This window comes from Macaca mulatta, chromosome 1 (genome assembly GCF_049350105.2).
Source record: "Macaca mulatta isolate MMU2019108-1 chromosome 1, T2T-MMU8v2.0, whole genome shotgun sequence".
NCBI lineage: Eukaryota > Metazoa > Chordata > Mammalia > Primates > Cercopithecidae > Macaca > Macaca mulatta.
In genome coordinates this window covers 67988830-68012807 of record NC_133406.1, presented here as the reverse complement: position 1 = coordinate 68012807, position 23978 = coordinate 67988830, and the positions used below count along the sequence as shown (strand labels likewise).

Here is a 23978-nt window from a genome sequence, read left to right as displayed (position 1 = left end):
AAAAAAATCTTACCGTTGCCTATGGTATTCTAGAACTTACCACTGCCTCTTACAATTGCCTGTGGTATTCCGTACAGTAACATTCTGTACAGGTTTGTAGCCTAAGAGAGATAGACTATACCCTGCAGCCTAGGTAGGCTCTACCGTCTAGTTTTGTGCAAGTACACTCTATGATGTTTACACAATGGTGACATCACCTAACAATGAAATTACCTAATGACACATTTCTCGGAACATATCCCCTTTGTTAAACAATGCCGGACTGTACACATATAAGCAATTAGAACAGTGTCTGGCACAAAGTTTTGCTATTATTCGTATCATCATTAACTTCTCTTCCTTATGAACATCTGAAAAACCCCTATCTTTTTTGGTTTATATTAACGTATACACAATTCATGTCCTTCCCTGCAGAGAACATGAGAGAATGAGGGCAAAGGGGGAATCAAAGTTGGAAAGGCAGAAACAAGCAACCCAAGGCGCCTGCTTGGCACCAAACGACTCCCCAGGTAAGCCCTAGCCAGCCCCCATCCCCACCCCCAGCTGGCCTGTGCTAATAGAATTCAGAAGGTAACACAATCCTCAGGCTCTGAATTCTTAGAGGCTCCTGGCCAGGGGCTATGGGAGCTGGCAGGAGGCCGGGAGGCTGAGGGCTGTGATAAAGATCAAGTGCCCACAGCCCTCCCGTCTCTTCCACCCCACCCGGGGCTGCCTCCTGAAGCCTGGCCTCAGTGCAGGTTTGCAGATTTTCTCTAACTGGCTGTCTGGCTTCCTGGAGAGAAAGTGTTCAAGCCCAGAGAGCCTCAGGAATGAGAGTCTAATCAGACCCATGTGTGGAGAAAACCTCTAGTCCTTTTTCTTAGTTCTTGCTGCTTTTGTCCCCACCTGGGAAAAGACAGTAGCCCAATAGGGGAAGGCCTTTCCTATGGGGGGAAAGCTTGTGGTCAGGGTCCCCCTTCCCGCCCACCCCCAACATTTTCCCCTATGGCTGGGGCTTAGAGCCCAGTCTGTCACCCTGCAGGGGAATGTGGATCCAGACAGGGCTTTTGCTCCTCCACCCACCCCAGGACCAACCACAGTGAAAGTAACCACTGAAACACAAGATAATTGGGACCCCTGGGTGTCAAACAAGAAGGAGGGTAGAAAACACACAGAAGGCTAGAGACATGGTCCTTTTGGAGCCTCAGCCCCTGCCTAAGCTCCCTGTCTGAGGCAAAAACATGAGGCGCCCACAGGACACAAGAGAAATAAGACAGAAACTTTTTTTTTTTTTTTTTAACTCGGCACCTCAATTGGATGCAAAGAGACAGAAACTTATGATCAAAAATTTTTTGACTCTTACAGGATCCAAATTCCCAGCAAAGCACAAACAACCATGGCAAGAAACTGCCTGGAGTGCCTTCTGTCACCTTGTCACCAAGATCAGCAGTCAGCACTTCTGAATGCGTCTCGTCTACACCATGTGCTATATAGGCACCTCTACATACCGTCCATTCTCATTACTTAGGGTACTTATACCCTACAAAATCACTGCAAACCTCGAACCTCTGGTCAGAACATTTCCATTAACCAATCAATACATAGCCTTGTTTTATGTGTTTCTATGAAGTATGTATCATTAATTAATTAACATTGAACTCACAGCCCACAACACTATCATTTCAGCCTGAACAAAGCTTATCTAACACACTTCTTCACAAATCTCAGCACAGTCTTTTCATGCTTAGGAGCGGGAGACACCACTTCAGCACTATGCTTGGGGACCATTTTAAACAGTGAAATCACCAAGAAAAAGCACAAAAAAATGCCAAAACCATGGCACTAAATAGACTGCAAAAGGGGCACTTGTTTACAGCATGAGGGCTGAAAGAAGAAGGAAGAGCATGCCTTGTCCAGCCTCAGCTGGGAACATGATTCGAATTTCTGCTGCTCTGTGCGTGTCTGCAAATGACCCCCAAAACACTGTAAATATTGATTTGAGGGTTACAAATACATTTTAGTGAGTAGACAAATTTGTAAATACAGAAGTCACAACTAACAGGACCAACTGTATATTATCCTGTTTATTTCTCCTAGCAATTCTATGTGGTGGGTATTTATTATTATTATTTGTAGAGATAGAGTCTTGCTTTGTCCCCTAGGCTGGTCTCAAACTCCTGGGTTCAAGCAATCCTCCCTCCTCAGCCTCCCAAAGTGCTGGGATTACAGGTGTGAGCCGCCACGTCCAGCCCGTGGTGGGTATTACTATTCCCATTTTAAAGATTAGAAAACTTGGGAGCTGGACACGGTGGCTCATGTCTGCAATCCCAGCTACTCAGGAGGCTGAGCAGAAGGATGCCTTTAGCCTAGGAGTTTGAGGCTGCAGTGAGTCCACCACTGTAGTCCAGCCAAGGTAACACAGTGAGACTCAGTTTCTAAAAAAAAAAAAAAAGGTTGGAAAACGGAGGCTCAGAGGGGCTTATGTGATTTGTACAAGGTGGTGTGGCTAACAAGTGGCATTTGTATGTCTCCCACATCAAGCTTAAGACCTTTCACCTGGAGAAGACTCTACCAGAGAAGATCATCCCGCCTCAGTCAATCTTTTATTCTGCATCTATTTGCCATACATAAATGGACTCGTTCAACTACTACTGTGGGCTGGTGTGTTCTCTTTAACTTATCTGGGGGTGCTTATGGGGATGGGGAACTATATCCCTCTTCCTCTATCTCCAGATTGAACTCAGATTCTTGAGTACAGAGAGGGCTTCTCCTGCTGTTTATTCCCCAGGAGCTCTGCAAGCAGTCTTGAGAAAAGCAGTCCCCATTCCTATCCTGGATTCAGCTACTGCGACAGGCTCACAGGGCCGGTCATCTGGGGCAAGTGTGGGAGGGCACAGGTAGCCTCTGCATCAAGTCATTCAACAGACGCGATATTGGGCCCTTGCTATTTACTTAGTCCAGTATCAAGCTTGCCTCAGGGACACTGTGAAGACATAGGAAACATCTCCACCACCCAGTCTGCTTTCACATAAGTTACCTGTGGTGTGGGAGATTAAGACACAAACATCACAGGCCAGCCAGAACCATGCATGGTGCAGAGCTGAGCTCAGTGCAGTCTTCAGTGGGTAAGGGCATCCATGAGGGCTGGTGTGGGTCCTTCTTCATGGAGAAGGAGTTTTGTCGTGGAACTCAAATAGTGAAAGGGATAGACGGAAGGAAGGAGGGGAGTTCAGGCATAGCTTGTGAGGAGATCAATGTGGCTAGAATCTGGGCTGCAAGCTCAGGATGGAGTTTGGCAGCAATGAAGAAACAATCCAGGAAAGAATCCATGAGGGTGCGGGAGATGACAGAGCTGTTGACTAAGGGTTGGAGGCTGGAACTGCACTAGGCAGCACATTCTTGGTTACTCCCGAACAATGCTGAGTGGAGCGCAGAAAAACTTGATGCGGGTCCCTTGCCAGTCACAGTGGGGCTTCAGCCCCTTCCAGTGCCCTGATAATAGGACATGCTACAGAGAAGAGGAAATGCCCTGTCAGGGGTTTTATCTTTATCCTCAGAGCCCCACAGCTGCCTTTACCTCCCCAATCCATTTTTTATACTCTCCTTCTCCAACTGATTCCTCAAACCACCCAATCTGGCTTCTGTTCCTTTTCTTTTCTTTTTCATTTCCTTTGTTTTCTTTTCTTTTCTTTCTTTTTTCTTTCTTTCTTTTTTTTTTTTTTTTTTTTGGAGACAGGGTCTCACTTGTCATCCAGGCTGGAATGCAGTGGCATGATCTCTGCTCACTATGGCTTCGACCTCCAAGGCTCAAGCTATCCTTCTGCTTCAGCCTCTCAACTAGCTGGGACCACAGGCACACGTCACCATGCCTGGTTAATTTTTTGCTCCTTTTTGCAGCGATGTGGTTTTGCTGTGTTGCCCAGGCTGATCTCAAACACCCAGGCTCAAGCAATCCTCCTGCCTCAGCCTCCCAAAGTGCTGGGATTATAGGCATGAGCCATCATGCTTGGTCCCCATTTCTTATAAAAGCCATTTTCATGAAGATCACCATTGACCTTCAAGTGACTATATCCAAGGCACATTTTTTTTTTTTCAGTTTTCAACTAATTGGATAGTTCTCTTCTAGAATGTAACATCATGAAGTCAAGGAATTTTGCATTCATTACTATATTCCCAGAACCTGGAACAGTCTGGCATAAGTGCCTGATACATACAGTAGGTACCTGATAAATACTCATTGAATAAATGAGTGAACTTTCTTTCCATGGCTTCTGTGACGCCATGCTCTCTGGTTTTCCTTCCACTCCCTGTCTGTGTCTTCTCTGTCTTTTTCGGTAGACTCTTCTTCTTTATCCTGACATGTAAGATGACTCCAAACCTCCATCCTAGGCACTCTCCTCTCCTCATCCATATTGTTTTTCTTTGGGACACCTTATTCGCTACCTTTAAGTAGCATCTGCGGCTCATGGCATTGTCCAAGAATGGCCACACCTATATATTTATCCCATCCCACATACTCTTCTTAAAACGTAACTGACACTTTTCCATCAAGAAGTAGGGTCTAAGTTTCCTCCCCTTGAATCTTCCTGGCAGCTTATGACTTCTTTGGTCAAATGGAAGTGACACTCTATGACTTTGGAGGTTAGGTCGTATGAAGAATTCAGTCTCCACCTGGATCTCTCTCAGGCTTCTTGATTTTAGAAGCAACCCATCCTGTGGTGAGGAAGCCCAGGCCAGGTAGAGAGGCCACATGTGGGTGTTGGCAGCCAGTGACTCCAGTTAAGCCCCCAGCCAGCAGCCAACATTAATATCATATAGGCCAGGCATGGTGGCTCATGCCTGTAATCCCAGCACTTTGGGAGGCTGAGGTGGGCAGATCACGAGGTCAGGAGTTTAAGACCAGCCTGGTCAATATGGTGAAACCCCGTCTCCACTAAAAATACAAAACATTAGCTGGGCGTGGTGGTGGGCACTTGTAATCCCAGCTACTTGGGAGGCTGAGGCTGAAGAACCGATCACTTGAACCCAGGAGGTGGAGCTTGCATGAGCCGAGATCGCACCACTGCACTCCAGCCTGGGCGACAGAGCGAGACTCCATCGCAAAAAAAAAAAAAAAAAACCCCAAACCATATATTTTTTATATATATATGTAGTTTCAGGTCCCAGCCATTGAGTCTCCCAGCTGAGACCTCAGACACTGTAGAACAAAGTTATCCTCTCCATGCACTGTCCAAAGTCTCAATACAACAAAACCATAAGAGATAATAAATGGCTGTTGTTTGAAGTCACCAAGTGTTGAGGTAATTTGTTACTTGGTGAAAGACACCCACTATACCATCTGTATGCCGATATTCTCTAAATTTATATTTCCAACCCAGTCTTCTCCCTTGATCTCTGGATCCATATATACAATTGCCTGCTCAGCATCTCCACTTGGATGTCTCAAAGGAGCTGTGATCTCACTATGATGAAAGCTAAACTCTAATTTTCCCAGAGGTCTGATCCTTTTCCACTGTTTTCTTTCTTAATAAATGGCTCTTCCTTCCAACCATTTTCTGAATCCAGAAATTTAGGAATCTGTCCTTAATACTTTATTTTCCCCACTGGTCCACAAGAAATCCATCAATAAATTTGGTCAATTTTACCTCTTAAATGTCTATCTCCCTCTTTCTGCTTCTTCTTTTTTTTTTTTTTTTTCAGATGGAGTCTTGCCCGGTCACCCAGGCTGGAGTACAGTGGCACTATCTCGGCTCACTACAAGCTCTGCTTCCCGGGTTTGCCATTCTCCTGCCTCAGCCTCCCCAGTAGTTGGGACTACAGGTGCCCACCACAATGCCTGGCTAATTTTTCGTATTTGCAGTAGAGGCAGGGTTTCACCATGTTAGCCAGGATGGTCTCGATCTCCCGACCTTGTGATCCACCCGCCTTGGCTTCCTAAAGTGCTGGGATTACAGGTGTGAGCCACCGTGCCTGGCTTCTTTTTTTTTTTTTTTTTTTTTAATTGAGACAAGATCTTGCTCTGTTCCCCTGGCTGGAGTGGAGTGCAGTGGCACAATCTCAGCTCACTGCAACCTTCACCTCCCAGGTTCAAGCAATTCTCCTGCCTCAGCCTCCTGAGTAACTGGGACTATAGGCACACGCCACCACACCCGGCTAATTTTTATATTTTTAGTAGAGACAAGGTTTTGCCATGTTGGCCAGGCTGGTCTCAAACTCCTGGCCTCAAGCAGTCTACCTGCCTTGGCCTCCCGAAATGCTGGGACTACAGGCCTGAGCCACCATGTCCGGCCAAATGTATCTTAAATCTTACAACCTCTCTACATCCCCACCATCGCCGTGATCCAATCCACCATCACAACTCACCTGCCTGAACCCATGTAGTAGTTTCTTACCTTCCCAAATCTAGCCTGCTTCTCTCCACTTTGTTCTTCACACTGCAATCAAAATGATCCTTATTTGGAAATTAGCTGGGCGTGGTGGTGGGTGCCTCTAATCGCTGCTACTCAGGAGGCTGAGGCAAGAGAATCACTTGAACCCAGGAGGTGGAGGCTGTAGTGAGCCGAGATCGCACTATTGCACTCCAGTCTGAGTGATAGAGCAAGACTCCATCTCAAAAAAAAAAAAAAAAAAGTCCTTTCTGTGCGGTCATGCCAAGCATGATCCTGGAACCTGATCCTGGAACCAGGCTACAGACCCTCAGCTTTGCCCACCACCTCCTGACCATGGACCCCCACAAAGTGAATGAACTTCGGGCCTTTGTGAAAATGTGTAAGCAGGATCCCAGTGTTCTGCACACCAAGGAAATGCGCTTCCTGAGGGAGTGGGTGGAGAGCATGTGGGGTAAAGTACCACCTGCTACTCAGAAAGCTATATTCGAAGAAAATACCTAGGAAGAAAAACCTGATAGTAAGAAGGTGGAGGAAGACTTAAAGGCAGATGAACCATCAAGTGAGGAAAGTGATCTAGAAATCGATAATGAAGGTGTGATTGAACCAGACACTGATGCCCATCAAGAAATGGGAGATGAAAATGCAGAGATAACAGAGATGATGGATCAGGCAAATGATAAGAAGGTGGCTGCTACTGAGCCCTAAATGATGGTAAACTGCAGAAAGCCACTGACTTATTCACAGATGCCATCAGGCTGAATCCTTGCTTGGCCATTTTGTAGGCCAAGAGGGCCAGTGTCTTCCTCAAATTACAGAAGCCAAATGCTACCATCCGAGAGTGTGACAGAGCCATCGAAATAAATCCTGATTCAGCTCAGCCTGACAAGTGGTGAGAGAAAGCACACAGATTTCTTTTCTTTTTCTTTCTTTCTTTCTTTCTTTCTTTCTTTCTTTCTTTCTTTCTTTCTTTCTTTCTTTCTTTCTTTTCTTTTTTTTTTTTTTAGAGGGAATCTTGCTCTGTTACCCAGATTGGAGTGCAGTGGCACAATCTTGGCTCACTGCAAGCTCCGCCTCCTGGTTCACGCCATTGTCTTGCCTCAGCCTCCTGAGTAGCTGGGACTACAGGCGCCCGCCACCATGCCCGGCTAATTTTTTGTATTTTTAGTGGAGACGGGGTTTCACTGTGTTAGCCAGGATGATCTCAATCTCCTGACCTTGTGATCCGCCCGCCTTAGCCTCCCAAAGTGCTAGGATTACAGGTGTGAGCCACCGCACCCAGCCGGGAAGCACACAGACTTCTAGGCCACTGGGAAGAAGCAGCCCATGATCTTGCCCTTGCCTGTAAATTGGATTATAATGAAGATGCTAGTGCAATGCTAAAAGAAGTTCAACCTAGGGCACAGACAATTGCAGAACATTGGAGAAAGTATGAGCAAAAATGGAAAGAGCGAGAGATCAAAGACAGAATAGAAAGAGCTAAGAAGGCTCGAGAAGAGCATGAGAGAGCCCAGAGGGAGGAAGAAGCCAGATGACAGTCAGGAGCTCAGTGTGGCTCTTTTCCAGGTGGTTTTCCTGGGGGAATGCCTGGTCATTTTCCCGGAGCAATGCCTGGAATGGGAGGGGGCATGCCTGGAATGGCCAGAATGCCTGGACTCAATGAAATTCTTGGTGATCCAGAGGTTCTTGCAGCCATGCAGGATCCAGAAGTTATGGTGGCCTTCCAGGATGTGGCTCAGCATCCAGCAAATATGTCACAATACCAGAGCAACCCAAAGGTTACGAATCTTATCCGTAAATTGTCAGCCAAATATGGAGGTCAAGCATAATGCCCTTCTGATAAATAAAGCCCTTACTGAAGGGAAAGCAACCTAGATCACCTTATGGATGTCTCAATAATACAAACCAGTGTACCTCTGACCTTCTCATCAAGAGAGCCAGGATGCTTTGAAGATAATCCCTACCCCTCTCCCCCAAATGCAGCTGAAGCATTTTACAGTGGTTTGCCATTAGGGTATTCATTCAGATAATGTTTTCCTACTAGGAATTACAAACTTTAAACACTTAAAAAAAAAAAGATCTTTGTTTGGGACACTTGAATGAATTTTCCTTGCTCTTAAGACCAAGACAAAAATCCTTAACATGAGCAAACTCTATGAGATTCGGCCCTTGCTTAACCTCTCAAAATCCCTGCTGTCCTCCCCTGGATTTCTGCTCTGCACTCCGCTGTGACTGTTCCTGGATTGCGCTGAGCTCCTCCCCACAGAGGGATGTGCACACATGGTCACTATTCTCGGGAAATCTCCTCTGTCCCCTGTCTTTTACCAAGCTAATTTTCATACATTCTTCAGATCTTAGCTCAACCAAGGAAACTCTTCCTGACTCTCCCTCACCTTCTTTGTAAGGTCTTCTGTAATATGCTGTCATTGCTCCATGTGCTTTTAAATCTCAGCCTATCTCTGTCTTTAATTGCACATCATCCATGAGACTATTTGATTAGTGTCTCCCTTACAAGACTGAAAGCTCCAGGTCAGCAGGAACCACACGTCTGTGATGTCCCTTGCACCATGCAGAGGCATTCCGTAAATATCTACTGCTTATGGAATGAGTGAATGAAGGTGCAAATCCAAAATGAGTAACAGAGCAGCAAGTTCCAGCCTTGAGGCCCAGGACCGTATTTCTCAGTTTCATGAACCTAATATGCTGGGGAGAGCCTGTTGTGAATCACACAGCACCCTCTCCTTTCTCCAGAAGATACATTTTCTTTTTAACAGAATATAAATTTTCTTCATGTTTCACGTTCCATACCCCAGTGTCAGCGTGGGGATAGGGGTGAGGGATGTCAATTAAACTAATCTTGGCAATCCCCTCGCCCAGGATTGATTGAGGAATAGGTATAGGACACAAGGCTAGTGAGACAGAAAGGAAATTTGAGTTTTATAAAGGGACAGGAAGATGCTCTTGGGTGAGGATGTGATACTTGGAACCACTGTAGCCTCTTGTGGCCCTGAGGGAACAAAGGCCCAATACATGGCAGAGGCAAAGGCTACTGGTGGGGAGAACCCACTTCCTCAATGAACACATAAAATGACCACCATTGAAACTGCTTATTATATGGAACAATAAATTGTTCCTTATTGGTTTAAGCCAGGGTTTCTCAGCATCACCATTGACACTTTGGGGTGCATAATACTTTGCTGTGGGCAGCTGTGCATTGTGTGTGGTCCTATGCATTGTGGTATGTTGAGAAGCATCTCTGGCCACTGCCCACTAGATACCAGTATGACCCCCTCCACCACCCATCCCAGTTGTGACAACCACTAATGTCTTCAGACCTTGCAAAATGTCCCCTGGGGAGTAAAACTGCCCCCAGTTGAGAATGACTAGTGTAAGCCAACTGAACTAAATTTTCTATTACTTGCAGCCAAAAGCCACTTAACTGATACAGCACCTTTTCCACTTAGTTTACCCATAGCAGATGAATCTCTTTTTATCACACCCACATCTGCCTCTAGCACCAGAGCTGCTCACAGACCCATTCACACGATTACATCTTCCCACCAACCCCATTCAATCACAGCCTTCCTACTCCTGCTTTACCACTCACTTCCCCAGTCCCAGCTCCAACCATCTCTGTCTCTCCCATCTCCTGCCACTTGCTGTGAGAGCTGATGGCAGTGCTGTCAGTTACTTGCTCTTGCTCTAACATTGCTCTCTGCTACTTCTGCTCCTCACCAGACGGAGGTCAATCGAAGCTTCCTTCAAATTTCCCCTGCCAAGGCTCTTTCTCCACCCCCGTTATTCCTGCCTAACTAATTTCATCTGTACATCCATTTATCCATCCATCCATCCATCCATGCATCCATCCATCCATCCATCCACTATTCAACAATATTTTGCACACTTACTATGTGCTTGGAGCTACAATAGACACTGGATAGTGAATGGATTAAGATATAGAACTTGTCCTTAAAGAGCATGCAGTCTGGCTAAGAAGACAGTTCACTAAGTCAATGAGAAGTACTGTATAAATGTTGAAGATATCTGACCTACTAGGAAAAAAAAAATGCATTTTCACACCCTGAGTGGCCCGCACATTTAATTAGGTACTCAAGATAATGGAAAAAGTGGTCTTTATCTATTCATGGAGCAAGTCTGGCAAAACTGTATCTGCCAATGTGGTTAGTCCAGTTCCAGTAACTGGATGCATTTGGGAGAAGGGAGAAGGCCTGAGAAGAACTGGGTTCTGTTAAGTCAGACTTTTTTCCCCCTGTGCACTTTTCTCCAACTGGTCTGAATTAGTGAGGTCTAACTGTTTCTATTTAAGAAAAAGGCAACAAAATCTTGAGGGCGTGCCTCCAAAAATCTTGCCAAAAGACACACATGCACGCACGCACACACACACACACACACATGCACACATCACCACCACCACCAACTCCATCATCCACACACTCTGCCCTCGGGACAGGGACACACAGTGACACACACTGTCAGGCAGTTAAGGAAAAAGCAGAAATTGGGCATCCGTTCAAACAGCTTGAAGTTAAGAGATGGAAGACGGCTGTCGGGAGGGCAGAGCAGAGAGGGGCTTTGGTAAAGGAACTGCTCCAAGCACAACAGAAAAGGTCTGGCCTGAAGATTCTGGATTTCCTCTTTGGTTCTTTCAAAGAATGAGTCTCTGGTTCTATTTGGCTGGGGGACCAGCACTTGCGGGGTGTGGCCTCGGGCTCCCTCTTCCCCTGCACAGTAACACTATTGTTCGGTAACTGCGGCCAATTTATGGAAAGAGGTGGAATGTTTATGTAACTGACTCCGCTTTAGACAAGACGTTTGAAAGGGGAAAAAAATGACTGATGGAAGGAGGCCAGTCCAAACATGGTTTTTCTTCCTTTCTGGACACAGATGTTGGAAAAATGAGGAGAAGGAAGGAGGGAGGGAGAGAAGAAAGTCAGGGTCTGAGAAAAAGTGCCAAAGTCCAAGCTGGCCAGAGACAGCCAGAGTCTGTCTCTGAGGCCAGGGGCAGAGCCTTGGAGCAGAACCTCCGTTTTTGGAAGCTGCTGCTTTAATTAAACAGGTCAACCCAATCAGGACAGCTCTGGTGTGGGGTCTGGATCTCATTAGCCTAACATGGGTGGGGTGGGGCTGGCCTGGGGGAGTGGATCCCTGGTGTGTCTGTAGTGAGGGGCAGCCTGAGATGAGGGAACTTCTTTACTGCTTTCCCCAAAGCCAGGCCCCAGGCAGCTGGAGCTGCCAGGAGGGGCAGACCACAGATGGAGAATGCGCTTCATTAAGCACGAGTCAGTCCGCTCTGCAGCCTGGAGGCCCAGGCAGACTGGAAAAATCAGAACTGCTTTGAAAGGGAGTCACAGGAACAAATCTCACCCCTTCACTCAGCCCAAGTGCGGGGTAGTTAGGAGAACGAGATCCATACCTACACTTTCCCTTGAACCTAGGTTGCGCACTGAATGGCAAAGGCAGAAGTAAGAAGAGATGATTGTCTTCCAGGTTACAGGACTCCTGTCCTTGGGAGCTCCATCTGATGGGGAGACTGGTTCCTGCCATTAAAGATCTCTGGTTTGATGGGGGAAGAACTCAATCTTGCACTTGGGGATACCTAGTAGATAGCCCTAACCCTGGGATCCCTAGTCTGGTGAGAAAGGCAGGACTGTAGTAAATGAAACAATAATCAGACTCTCATAGAATTGGCATGTAAGCAGGTTCAGTGAGTTTTATGCAATGTGGGGACATCATATGCTAAAGGACTTATGTTTACAGTGGATCAGGGTTAGGGGTAGTTCCTAGAGGAGGGAAGGTTTGAGCAGTAAGATGACCGTGGCTTGGCTAGGACCATAGCCTATGTGTGAGCATCTGTGATGATGCATTCTCAATTCTTAGGGGACAGGACTTAGGAGCCCATGTCCCCAGAGGTCTCAGTTCAACTGGCTGGGTGTGGTGAGGTAGGGCCTGGAGGTCTGACCTCTCTCAAAATAGGAGAATAAAGACAAATCAGCTGACCACTTGGTTTTCCCCAAGGGCTGGCTGGGTCAGGTTGCAATGACATTTCTGTCAGCACGTCCCAGAAGCCAGGGACTGTCAGATGTCCCCCAAGATTAAGATGACTATATAATTTATCATTTAAATGAAGACTTTGGAGAGAGCAGGTGTGTTATTAATCATTATGCTGGGCCCATAGGCATAAACCAGGCCTGTTCCAGATAAACCAGGACATTTAGCCTCCCTCCCTTCTAAGATCTTTAAGGGCCTGTGTGTGTGTGTAGCTGAGGGTTATGAGAAACTGAAGGATTAGCTTCAAATATTCTCCTTAACACCCCAATTCGACTTGATTTTTAGAGAAACATGATTATTATGGTAAATAAAACATGTATGTATACAATGTGTGCTTATAAATAGTATATGTGTGTATGTGTATCTCTATATATATTTCTAGATAGATGATAAGAGATATATACACATATAATACAGAAGTCACATGAATTTTTTAAAAATTTGTTGAAATTAGGCCAGGTGTGGGGGCTCATCCCTGTAATCCCAGCACTTTAGGGGGCTGAGGCAGGAGGATCCCTTGAGACTGGGAGTTTGAAATCAGCCTGGGTAACATGGTGAAACCCCATCTCTACAAAAAAACTTTAAAAATTAGCCAGGTGTGGTGGATATGCCTGTAGCCCCAGCTACTCTGGAGGCTGAGGTGGGAGGATCGCTTGAGCCTAGGAGGTCCAGGCTGCAGTGAGCCGTGATCACACCACTGCACTCCAGCCTGGGCGACAGAGTGAGACACTGTCTCAAAAAAACAAAACAAAACAAAATTAAGTTAAAATGAGAGACCTCAAAATACGGTTGTCAGAGCAAGTCTCCTGGGACTATGTCCCCAGCATCAAAAAGGGCACTATCATAGACATATTCATGGCTGCCCAAATGTTTTCAATACCCTCTTGATATTTTGATAGTTTTTCAAGGATGCATCCTACCTTTCCAACGAAGACTAAAACAAAAGAAAACGGCCCTTATTTTTTCATTTCCATTGCTGCTAGGGGTGCTAGTCACATCAATCTGAGTCAATCTTTGTCTCTGAACAGAGTTACCCAGGCACAGGGACATGGCAGAAAGGGGTCCTCCCTTTTTGCTGGCACCAGATCACAGCAGGCACAGAGTGGGTAAGAACTGGCAGCTTCCTGCTCCTGACGGAGGCAGCAGCTCCCCTGGCAGCCGGATCTGCAGTGTGGCTCTTGGAGTCATCCTGGAAGCTCAGACTCAAGTCTGTTTTTCAGTCCTCTCAATATCCTTACTTCATGCTTAAACCAGATAGGGAGGATTCCAGGTTTTTATATTTGCTTTGTTTTACAAAGAAGGACCCTGATCAATTCAGAGGATGCAAGGGCAAAGTTTAAGGAGACCTGTTACCTACAGTGTGAGGGATGGGGAAATTTAGCCCCAAAGGATGAAACAGCTGCATAGAATAAAACCATCCCATCTATCTGTTGCCCAGCCCCAGCCTCTTTGAACATCCACTTGCTCTCTTCTGTTCTTCCCTCTTCCTCCCCTTCCCTGCCCCATCTCTGGAGCTCCATCACATTTCATGTCCTTGCTTCCTCACACTGTTCCTCAGAGGTAGGGAGGTCAGGGGGTGCTTCTCTCTGGAAGGTAAAATGCTACTCTGGAAGGTAAAATGATGTGTAGAGAGTGCAGGATAGTGGTGCAGCTAGCTAGGGGTGGAGCTGGGATGACACATTCATTCTTAATCTGGATCTCATTGTGTAGGGGCTTGGTGTTTCCCAAACCAGGGCTCCCTGGAGCCAGGAGCAGCTCAGGCATCTGTAAACCTCATTATAATTGATATATAGTGAAAGGGCAGACTGACTCAGATTTCAAGTCCCACTTTTGCTCTGAGGCTAGTGCAGTCCTGGGCAAATCACTGGCCATCTTTGGGCTTCATTTACCTCATCTGTCAAATGAAGAGGTTGGTCTAGATCACAAATTCTTAACCTTTTGGGTGTCATAGACTCCCTTAACAATCTGATCTTTGGGCCAGTTGAGGGGGCTCATGCCTGTAATCCTAACACTTTGGAAGGCAGAGGTGGGCAGATTGCCTGAGCTCAGGAGTTCGAGACCAGCCTGGGCAAAACGGTGAAATCCCGTCTCTACTAAAATACAAAAAAAAAAAAAAAAATTAGCCGGGACTGGCAGTGTGTGCCTGTAGTCCCAGCTACTTGGGAGGCTGTGGCAGGAGAATTGCTTGAACCCAGGAGGCAGAGGTTGCAGTGAGCTGAGATCACTCCACTGCACTCCAGCCTGGACAACAAAGTAAGACTCCAACTAGAAAAAAAGAAAAATCTGATATTTGGCCAGGTGCAGTGGCACACACCTGTAATCCCAGCACTTTGGAAGGCTGAGGCAGTTGGACTGCTTGAGGTCAGGAGTTTGAGACCAGCCTGGCCAACATGGCGAAATCCCGTCTCTACTAAGAATATAAAAATTAGCCGGGCATGGCAGTGCATACCTGTGATCCCAGCTACTTGGGAGACTGAGGCAGAAGAATCACTTGAACCCAGGAAGCAGAGGCTGTGGTGAGCTGAGATCATGACACTGCACTCCAGCCTGGGCAACAGAGCAAGACTGTTTAAAAAAAAAAATCTGATATTTTTCATTCATCCCCAGTCCCTCCCCCTAAAAACTGTACAGACAATATTTTGTGTAAAATTTCAAGGGGATCATGGACTGTTTAAAGTCTATTATTCAGTAAGAGGATTCAAAGCTTTTTTTTTTTTAATCAGACTCCCAAAGGGATCTATGACCCCCAAATTATAAGAGCCCTGCTCTAAGGGCAGCTTGAGCAATGATTCTGGAGAGCTCTATGGAAAAGCCTGCCTACTGATCTTGGCTCTGCCCCTTGAAAGCGTTTCCCTTCATTGAGCCACAGTTTTCTCACCTATAAAATAAGGATAACGATACCTGTCCTGCCAACACTATAGAATTGTTGGGAGAATTACACCGTAAGGGAGGTGAAAGTTTTTTGTAAACTCTAAAGTGTTTTATATTATAATAGTGATCAATCAGCCAGCTCCCTTTCCCCTTTCTAAAGCCTGAGGGATGGTGGCAACATCAGGCTAGAGCTGGCAGAGTTCCTGGTAACGCACAAGGGCCTGAGAACTGGACCCCAGGAGTGTTGTCTCTTACAAATGGGTGACTCTCTCCCCGCCATGGGACCTCACTGAGCCTTCATCCTGTTCCACTGCTCCAGGCCCATAGACAGCACTTCCACTGGAGCTCTTTGTTCTCTGCAGTGCCCTCTTCTACTCAGCATGCTGACCGAGCCTGCCCACTGTCTGGAGCAGTCACGTGCTCATGCATCCACTGCTATTCCACAAGGTAGCAGAGAGCACTCAGGGAGGTAGGACAGGCATGGTGAGTACAGTGTCATCTGTACCAGCCTGTCGTCCGCTCCATGACACTCCTAATTTCTCAGGCCACACGTCTAAATGTGAGGTTCAGAAAACATGAACCTAGGACTCATTCCCCTTGGGATGCTGTCAGATTGAGGGCATGCAGAGACAGGCATCTGCAGCTTGAGAAGGAGCCAGGATACACACTCACACACATACACACACAGTCGCAATCGCCCAGGAAGGGCCTGTCTGTCACAGGCCTGGCCTGGCCTGCATGGCACCGAGGTGCTACATCAAAGGAGAGCAGTGGAGTCGGCGATTACTCGGGCATGTGGCTCACCTTCCTGCCAGTATTTTCCCTGACAAGACTTTACTTGCCACCCACATTTTCCTCTCTGGTAACAGAGAGGATTAAAGGCTCCTCAATCTGCTTCTAACTAAAGCCCTCACCACTCCAGGAACTACTGGAGCTACTGTCTGCAACTCCTCCTCTCCCCCGACCTGCCTGCCCAGTCTTTGGCTCTGTCACTCTAGGATAGCCCCACACAACCCTCCCTGGGCCGTGGGGATGATGCTGGAGGGTGTAGACCAGAGCCAGCCAGCCCCAAAATGTTGACCCTCTGGTGTCGGGGAGTTTTCACTGAGCAGTCCCTGGGAGTGATGGCAGCTTCCATTGCCTTTCCTAGTCCTTCCAAAGTCTTGAACTAGGGAGATGGGCTAAGGGTCCCCAAGAAGCAAGAACATGGTGCCCAGAGGGCACGGAGGAGAGGGGATGTGGTTGTGAGCCAGATGGGGGCTGCATGATTCCCTGTACAAGGGATCACGGAGATCCAGGCCTTGACTTGTCCAATATGGCAGCCACTAGTTGTATGTGGCTATTGAGCACTGAAATGTGTCTTGTCCTAATTGATATGTGTTGTCATTGTAAACTAGACCCCAGATTTCAGACTTAGCACAAGACAAAAAAGAATGTAAAATATCTCATTCAAAATGTTTATATTGATTACATGTTGAAATGACAATAATTTGTATATATTTGGGTTAAATAAAATATATTATTAAAATGTTTTATAATTTAAAACTGTTTTTTATTTTGTCAAAATTAAGGGACTGGGTGTGGTGGCTCATGCCTGTAATTCCAGCACTTTGGGAGGCTGAGGCGAGAGGATTGCTCGAGTCCAGGAGTCCAAGACCAGCCTGGGCAACATAGCGAGACCTTCTCTCTATTAAAAAAAATTAAAAAAAATTCTTTTTAAATTGAGACAGAGTCTCACTCTGTTGCCCAGGCTGAAGTGCAGTGGCACAATCATAGCTCACTGCAGCCTCGACCTCCTGGGCTGAAATGATCCTCCCTGCTTAGCCTCCTTGAGTAGCTGGAACTAACAGACGTGCAATACCACACCTGGCTAAGTTTTAATCTTTAGTAGAGACAAGGTCTCCCTATTTCCCAGTTTGGTCTTGAACTCCGGGTCTCAAGTGATTCTCCAGCCTCGGCCTCCCAAAGTGCTGGGATTACAGGTGTGAGCCATCACACCCAGCCTTCATTGTTAAAATTAATGTCACCATTTTTTTTGAAATGAACTTTTTTTTTTTTTAATGTGACTACTAGAAAATTGAAAATGACATTCATGATTCGCATTATATTTTTATTGAGCAGTGCTGGTCTAACAAAAGCACAGAGTTCCCCACGGGGGATCAGCCACAGAGAGGGGACCAGTGAGAGAGGACCTGCTGTGCCCATCTTGAACTCTTCTCTACCATCGGTCTTGTTCAGCTGTGAACAGGAGCCTCTGAACAGCTTGCCTGAGAATGAGACTGACCTGGAGCTAGAACTAAAGCTCCTGACTGCATTTTAATGCTCTGTTCTCTCAAGACAGGGCCCCTCATTCCCTCACACCTGGGGCTGGGTTGATGAATTTGTGGCTTATGGTGCAGGGGAGGGGGAAGGTACCCCCAGGGTATCCCCTGGGCATCTGTCTAGGAGACCTTCACTGCTGGACTCACCGAAGTTTTAGGGACCAGAATGTGGTGGTAGTTCGTGTTTATTCCTGCCAGGAGCCCTTGTCACAGCCTGCAAGCTTAGAAAAGAGAGATTCCCCTTCCCACGTAGGGCATATTCTATTATTTATTAACCCCGAGGAGGCCTGCCCACGATGGCCTTCCAGCTGGTTAATTGGATTTCATGACAACTTTTTTAAAAGGAATGTTCTGAGGAGCAGTGTTGTGTCCTGCCCCAGGGGTCCTGTGAGGTTTCCTCCATCTCCTTGAAAACGCAGCCACTGCGGTATAACGTGGAGCTTTAATCATACATGTCAGTGTAGCTCCAGTCACATCAGAAGCTGTGGTGGGGCTGACACAGCCACTGATGCTCCAGGATGGGAAATAAGTCCCTTTCTTACCTATGATAGAGAAAAGATACTCTGGTGCCTGATGTGTGGGGGACTACTAGGTCATTTGTGAGGCACTTCTGCTTCGATTACAGTCCCTCGTAGGTGAAAGTGTGCTGCTTATCACAATCAGCATGTCATAGGTTTGCATTTCCTTCTGAGGAGACATTAATAGACGTAAGGTCCTATGATAACAGCTATTAGCATGGCTGAGGCCCCTATTTAAACAACTGCTTTGAGACTAGGCGGCTAAACACTAGTGTTTCACGCATGGGCTCACTGCTCTTCCTCCCAGGTCAGTTTTGCCATGGTTGTTTCATCCAGAGGATGTTCAGGGGAGGGCAGAAGGGGAGCCCCCTGGAGATTCATGGCCACCCACTGTCCCATGGCCTAAGCAACAGCTAAGGAGAGGGACAAAACCCGCTGTACAAAAAAAGCTATGTATGCACAAAGCTGCATTTTTAAGGACAGGCAAGAATTCTTGGTGTTCTGGTAGAATTTACTGGAAAACCCTTATAGACTGTTAGTTCCTGCCAGAATGGGTGATTTACAGGGAGGCCTACTGAGGATGGAGACTGGGAAACTTAAAACAAGAAGGTAAGGAGCTAACCCCTGTTTAGTGTCTTTCTTGTGTAGAGTTCTGACACTAGACACTTACAGTAAGTATGTGCCCATAAACCACTATCCCATGGACCCGAGGGAAGAGCCCCTTCCTAGGATTTGGAAGGGTCCCTGGAGAGAAGGAATGGCGGTATGTGTACTGAGGCACTAGAACCCCTAGGGATGTGTGCGGTGGAAGTTCAGATAGCCACGGAATCTATCCTTTGACAGGGTGCTCTCTTTATCTGGAGGACTTGCTCATACAACAACAAATGGTCACCCTAAACTATTCCCCCACATCAACAAGGACAAGGATCCTAGAGCTATTCATACTGCGTGTTTGGCATTATTTAAAGTGACTTACATACACCATCCCAATAACTTAGCTATGGGTATCGTTAGCCACATTTTGCTCATGAAGAAGACTGCGCTTAGAGAAGTCAAGACATTTACTCAAGGTCACAAAGTCATAGGAAGCCAGGGTTTTAACTAAGCTCTCTGATTCCAAAGCCCATGTTTAATTTCTACTTTATAATGCCTTCCAAAAAAAAAAAAATCTCCCCCAAAACTATGATTCTAGTTGAAAAGTAATTCTAGAGAGGGGGGATATTACATTTTATGTATCACAGAACAGAACTATAGTAGTCCTGGCAGGCTTCACACAAAATGTGGACCTTGAATTGGCCTTGAGAGCAAGTTACTCTTTGTATAAGTGGGGGCATGGAGAGGTTATCCCAGGCTAAGGGAAAAGCTGGAGTGAAGGCTGGGAGGTGAAAAGTTGCAGGTCAGCAGGAGAGGACATTGAGAGGACAGACGTGGCTGGAGCAGAAGGTTCCCCCCAGGGAGCAGAAGGTGGGGCTGGGCATATAGCCTGGGCTGAGGTCTGGAGGGCACTGAAAGTCAAACCTGGGAGGTAAACTGCTCCTTTTTGCCTGGCGATTTAGGACGATCAGCTACAGAATGGATGGAATGGAAATACTGGGGAACTTAGGGGCGCCATGGGCAGGGCTGAGGCTCTGGACTTCACCTCCGTGGACCTTAATCTCCCTTGCTGTGAGAAGGGTAGATAAGCCTGAGTGCTCAGAAGCCTGGGCCCCTGTGGAGCTTGGTGATGCTAAAGCACCTGAGGGATGCTAAACCACCTAGGTTATGGCTGCCAGGTGCAATGGCAGAGGTGCAATGGTAGCACCTTCTTTTTCCATGTAAAGATAACTAGAGGGAAAGAATTGACTAATTGTGTGAGAGCAGAGGGAGGAGTTCAGGTGACTCTGAGAGTTCAGGTGTCTCTGAGATTCCAGTTGGAGGATGTGAACAGAGTATCCCTCCCTGCAGTTGGTCCCTAACACTGCCTGAGGCCACACCCAAGTCTAGGAGCTCCAGTCCACCCCCTGGGCACTGGCATTTGCATGCCTGGCTTGGAGGTAGGGTCTCTCCAACTCCTCCCTGCCCCCTCTGCAGTAAAGCTGAGACTTTTCCCATTTCTCCTGCCTCTTGTTTCTCTAATTTTATGATTGTATGAAAACAAAGTTCCCAAATTGCCTTTAATTAGCTTTAATAAGACAGCCTTTTTGCTAATTAAAACGATTATTAAGAAACCATTTATTGAGAAAGAACACAGTTGTTAGAACCTACGAGAATTCTGAACTCTTAATAATAACAGCAGCAGCCACCACCAGCCCCATCAGGCCCCAGAAACTCAAACTGGGTAGTGCTCAGGCTGGGGGCCCAAGATTTCCAACTTCTCCCTCTCTCCAGAGCACCTTGTGGGCAGATGCTGCCCGCAAGCCTATAGTTGCTCCTTTCCCCAGCACTGAGGTTCTCTCTGTAGAAAATGTCCCCGGTAAGTAAGCAGGGGCAGGTGCCTGTTAAAGGGTCTGATGCAGCCAGAGTAAAGCTGAGCAGGCAGTCAGGAGACAGTGAAACCTCCAGTCACTTCATCTCCCTGGACCTTTATCTCCCCTGCTGTGAGAAGGGTGGGTGGGCCTGGGTGGCCTCAGAAGCCCAGGGCCCTCTGGAGCTTGGTGATGCTAAGGCGCTGGTTGGAGCCTGCACTGTGGAAACCCACACCTCTGGGTAATGGGGGAGTCTGGGGCTAGCAGAGCCCAGAGCTTATTTCATCCTCCTCTCCTCCGTCTCCAGGAGGGCTGCTCAGGCAGCTGAGGCAAGAGACTCCTGTCGCGAAGCTGTTGAGGAGATTCGGAGACTCTGGGCTCCCGCTAGGAGCAAGCAGGCGCGGTGCAGCGAGGCGAAGCCCAGGCGCGAGGCCCGGAACGCGGAGGTGCACCTCCCCGGTCTCCGGGTCCCTGGGTCCCCGGGTCCCCGAGTCTCTGACCGCGGCGCTTTCTCCCGCCCCCCTCCACCCCGCCCCGCGCTGCACAGCTGCTGACAGCTCCTGGGTGACGGCGAACGGCTTGTGCTGTCACATTTCCTTCCTGTAGGGAGGGGGTGGGGAACTGGAATCTGGAAGGGCCGCGACTGGAAGGGAGACTACCCAGGTGGAAGGCGGTGTAGAAGGTTGCTGGAGAGAAGATGCCCCTGGCCTTTTCTAGCGACGTCGTCTAGGCCGTATCTGCCTTCTGGGGTCAGGAGTCTTGCTACACCCTAACCCCGCCTACCTCACAGTCCTCCCAGGGTTTTTCCAGGGACCTGGTCAGCTTGAGGTCTTGGCAACACTTGAAAAGCACCGGTGGTTTTTGATTTAGTTGTTTAATTTTTATTTTTAAATATTACAGTGGAAAGAACGTGGACTTTGGAGTCCCGCAGCCCTGGACTCCAGTTCGGTGGGCTGAACACTTAGCTTTGTGACCTTTTGTGACACTCAACTGAGCTTCATTTCACGACAGCTTTTTTCCCACGGGGCTACTGTAAGGCTTAGATGCAATAATGGAGGTGAAGTTGCCCAGTCGGTAGCCTAAGACCCAGCGCTACTGTCGGGGGAATGTGCACTTGACCCTCAACCAGTGAAGGCGAAGGATAAGCTTCGAGTTTATCCTTCACCGTAAACCCGACGCCCAGCCGGCCTGGGTCTCCTTGGCGCTCGCTGGCGTCCAGGGTCGGCAGCGGGGCTGGGGACGGTGGGAGGGGGTACCCGGCAGTCTCCAACCACGCCGCATATCGGAATCCACGCGGACATTTGAAGAAACATTCGCTGGGAGGCCTCAGCAGAGTCCAATTCATCGCGAGCCGCGTGGGGGTAGGGTTCAGGCCTGAGGGTTTTGTAAAAGCTCCCGAAGGGGGCTCCGAGGTGCAGTCAGGATTCAGAACTGGTGACTGAAGAAGAACGACCGCGGTCTCGGGGGAAAAAAAAATAAACAAAGAGGCCTTCCTGGGGCGGGAGGGAAGAGGGCTGGCGGGTCCCCACCCGTATGCAGGTGACCCCTTCATACCCGCATTCCCACGCCCAGGGACACGGTTACACGCACGCTCGGACACACGGGCACCCACACTCACCCGAACACACACCCCCACGCCCATTCACGCTGCCCCGGACACACCCACACCCACTGCATTCTCCGGGCGAGTCCTGCGGCCGGAACCCAGACAGAGCGCGCGCGCTGGGGGCCGGGCCCCGCCGCTCCGAGGGTCTCAGGCCAGGCCGCCCGAGCGCGCCACAGCCGCTGACAGCGCGGCTCCTCGGAGCCCCGGGCGCTCGGTAGAGCCCCTGCCGGGCCGCGCTGCGCTCGCTCCGGCTCTTTGTTATGCTAATTCCCCTTCCCAGCTGGTGCCAGCTGCCTGCACAATGAGCGCCCGGAGCCCTTGCCAGCCCTCGCCAGTCAGGGAGTGGGGGCGGGGAGCGAGGGCACCTCACACTGCGGTCGCCCTCCTCACCACCCCCTCGCCGTCCCAGCACGGCCCAGCTTGGCCCGGTGCTGAGCCGCCCAATAAGCAGCCTTTCCCCAGTCCTCCCCTCCCCATTGCTTGCAGGGCCGCGCCCCCCGGGGCCTGCAGGGCATCCTCTGATTCATTCCAGTCGCCCGGGCTGCCCGCCCTCCAGGTGCCAGGGCTTGATGAAAAGTAAAAGGCTCCTCGGCGGCTCGAGAGCCGTGAGGATGAAAGGGAAGCAGCCGCCTCCCAGACCACACAGCTAATCCTCCCATAAACCTCGAGCAAATAAGGGGAGAGGAAGAACAGGCCGGCTACAGATGTGGAGTGCAGCCTCCGGGGATCCCCAAATTAAAACTCGTGCAGGGGAAGCCCTTGGACCACAACCAAATGACACTAATTGGGTTATGGGACCATAATCTTGGCTGGTATTTTAAAAAAACCGAACAAAAAAACAGTTATAGTCACAGCTGCAAGAACTGTCTTCATAAAAAGAAGGGGGAAAGTCCGCTATTTTATTAGGCATAAGAATGAGAGAGAAGAGGGTTCACGGATCTCCCGCCTGCATGGTGCAGGCAGGCTGGTTGCTTGCAGGCGAGGACAATCTTGTGCCAGGGGGAGCCACGTTGTGCCTGGCTGGCTCCGGGTGTGTGGAGCTAATCGGCTAAAGGAGGCGGGGGCAGGAGCACTCCAGGGGGAGGGGCAGAGGAACTGCAGTGAGAATGGGGGAGCATGGCCTATCTGGAGGAATGTATATTTTCAGAAGACAATAGATTAGCCGCCATATGCAGAAAACAGTTATTTGGGACAGGAAAACTCAGAGATGTATTCTTAAAGAAAGATCCAGAAGCCATTTCTCAGTTTCACTGGGAGGGAAAAAAGGCATTCTGGGGAAGGAAAGGAAAGGGTGACATGCAGAAAACTCAAGTGAACATCTTCAGAAAGATCCCTGATTGTTAGAATCAGGAATTGTTAGAATCAGAAGACAGGGTCAGAAGGGAACAATCTTTTAGAGGTCCTTTGAATCCAGCCTCATCATTTGACAGATGGAAAATCAAGATCCAGAGAAGTGAAGGGGGTTGTTCATGGTTAGACCGCTACTGGGTGGCAGACCTGGGCAAGAATCTGTCTCCTAACTCCTAATCTAGTTCTCACCACTAAGTTGGTTATAATCTTGTGGTTAAGAAACAGCAGTCATTTGACCAGAAATCAATACAATAGATTGACTCTAAGCAAATAAATGAAGACTTAGGATTTCTTTTTCCTTTTCTTCTTTCTCTCTTTCTTCTTTCTTTCTCTTTCTTTGTTTCTTTCTTTCTTTCTTTCCTTTCTTTCTTTCTTCTTTCTCTTTCTTCTTTCTTTTCTCTCTCTTTCTTCTTCTTCTCTTTTTTTTTTTTTGA

General features: G+C 48.1%; 1 pseudogene; it reads left to right on the top strand.

Annotated features, from left to right (window-relative positions):
* Positions 1-6701: 6701 nt before the first annotated feature.
* Positions 6702-8194, top strand: LOC712541 (hsc70-interacting protein-like; annotated as a pseudogene).
* The last annotated feature ends 15784 nt before the right edge of the window (positions 8195-23978 follow it).